The following is a 2,180-nucleotide window of genomic DNA, read 5'->3' on the forward strand; positions in this document are numbered from 1 at the left end:
GTTTACTGAACTAAGAGAATTAAAGCTACTTTACTGGCAACGATAATATACAGTTGTTGAGCAAAATGTTGACATTAACATAGATTGGACTTGTTTGTTCCTTTTTTAAGCTTAAAGGTTGTACATTATATTATAGTTATTTATTATGAGCTGACTGTGACAGAGTACAATTCAAGAGGCCAGTGTATTTTATTATAATATTGTTAATTTCTCCCTTTATACAAATATGGTGTTTTCCTTTGGCGGTACAGCTAAAAATAAATAGGAATAAAATAGAATTGGCTTTTATTTGTATGTATTTAATGTAATGTAATGTATTCGGGTTTGCCTTGCTGTATATAGAAAAATTAGATATTAAAGTGTAGCAGTGGCAGAATATGTTGTTTGGCACTAAGCTGCTTTTATTTGCTTTTTTGGACATTTTTGGGCCTGTATTAACTCTCCCAGCTTGTGTGTGATGAAATAATAACGTAGCTACACTATATCCTCATAGACATGGATGGAACTGTGTGTTCTGGTCATGTGTCCGTCACTTTGCGCTTGCTGCATCCTAAATCTCTAACTTTCTGGCTTTATCCCCAGAGAGATTTATTTATTGGGGCGTCTACCAGCAGGATCACGAGATGCGCTTAAAATGTCATTTCTGTCTTTTTTTCTTCCAGACATGAACACTTCATCCCGAAGATTTCCAGTAACCACTGCTTGAATCATAGTTCACCGATACGTCCGTGTATGCGTGTGCGTGTGTGTGTGTGTGAGTGGGTGAGTGACGTGTTTCTATGTGAGACTGTGTACTTCTACCTGTGCCAGTGTGAGATTTTTTTTTTCTTTATTAAAATAAGCCAGGGATTTAACCACTAAAAACACATTTTATTTCAATCGTAAAGTCAATATCAACAGAATTTGGAGTCTCACTCATAAAACTGAATTCCATTTCCATAGTCTACTATATGACAGGTTAGGGCTAAATGATATGACAGAAAAATTTTTACCAGGGGATATTTTGAATAAAGAATATAGTACATGTTGAAAAACAACAGACAACATTACACTATGTGATTTTTGCACTCACTCTATTGATAAAGTGGGGCTCCGCAGAAACACCTCGTCTCTAAGGAAAGGTAAAACCATCTCAACTTTAGTTTTAGATGAAGCCTTTTGGTTCAACAATATGAGTTTCTTCTTTTATGGCATTGCCTTAAAGTATTATATAACAATTTAAAAGCATTATTTTTTTTGTCATCCATAAGGAGTAGGGCATCCATCCAGTCATCAAAGTTGTGGCATTTAAAACGAGCGGCATGCAGAACTGGGTTGATACATTTTGCATGTACACCAAAAAAATACAGGAAATGCATGTAGCACAGAACACTGCAGATATCCTCCGATATCTATGGAACACATCACTGAAGACCCATCTGCATGGACCTTTTTTCATCCCACAGCCAGACGAATCCAGGAGACAAACTCAGACGAAGAGTCTTCATGTCACTCAGTGCTCAGACAGATTATCTTTACTCAGCCGCAGCCTGACCAGACTCACAACACCATTCCACAAAAAGCAATAAGAGGAAAGAAAATAGCAACACAATATTGAAAAAAAAAAAGAAAAAAAAACTGTAGGGCTCTGGAAGGAATTAAAACTAAAAGCCAAAGTAGATTAGACTGTCAAGCGTTGAAAGAGATTAAATTGGCAGCACATCTACCTACCATTAGAGAGGAAAAGCAGAGACGGATCCAAACCAAGTGAAAGCACAGTGATGACAAAGGCAAGGCACAAAAAAAAAATCATGGCAACCAAAAAAAGAGAAACATTTGAATTGATTTGAATAAAATTTCTTATTCTAAGAACTGCACCTACATTAATTAGTCAACCAAATCATGTTTATGTGTGTCAGTGATGTCTCCTCACATGTCAGCCTGACAGCATCCTCATACACTCCTTACATGTGTGTCGAACAGAATCAGAGCAGACGTTTTGATTTGTCCTGGTGGGAAAAGCACATTAACAAAGACTCTACTTTATTTAACTCTGGAAGTGACAAAGAGAAACCACTTTGCGTTCACTATTCTTATATACAACCTTGTGCACTTGCTCGTCAAACAGTGTGACTGTTGGTCCGCACTGATTACTAATCACACTGTGTGTTGTGTCCCGCGGAAGGCGGAGGAGCTGAATG

The sequence above is a fragment of the Salarias fasciatus genome, chromosome 14 (genome assembly GCF_902148845.1).
Source record: "Salarias fasciatus chromosome 14, fSalaFa1.1, whole genome shotgun sequence".
Classification (NCBI taxonomy): Eukaryota; Metazoa; Chordata; class Actinopteri; order Blenniiformes; family Blenniidae; genus Salarias; species Salarias fasciatus.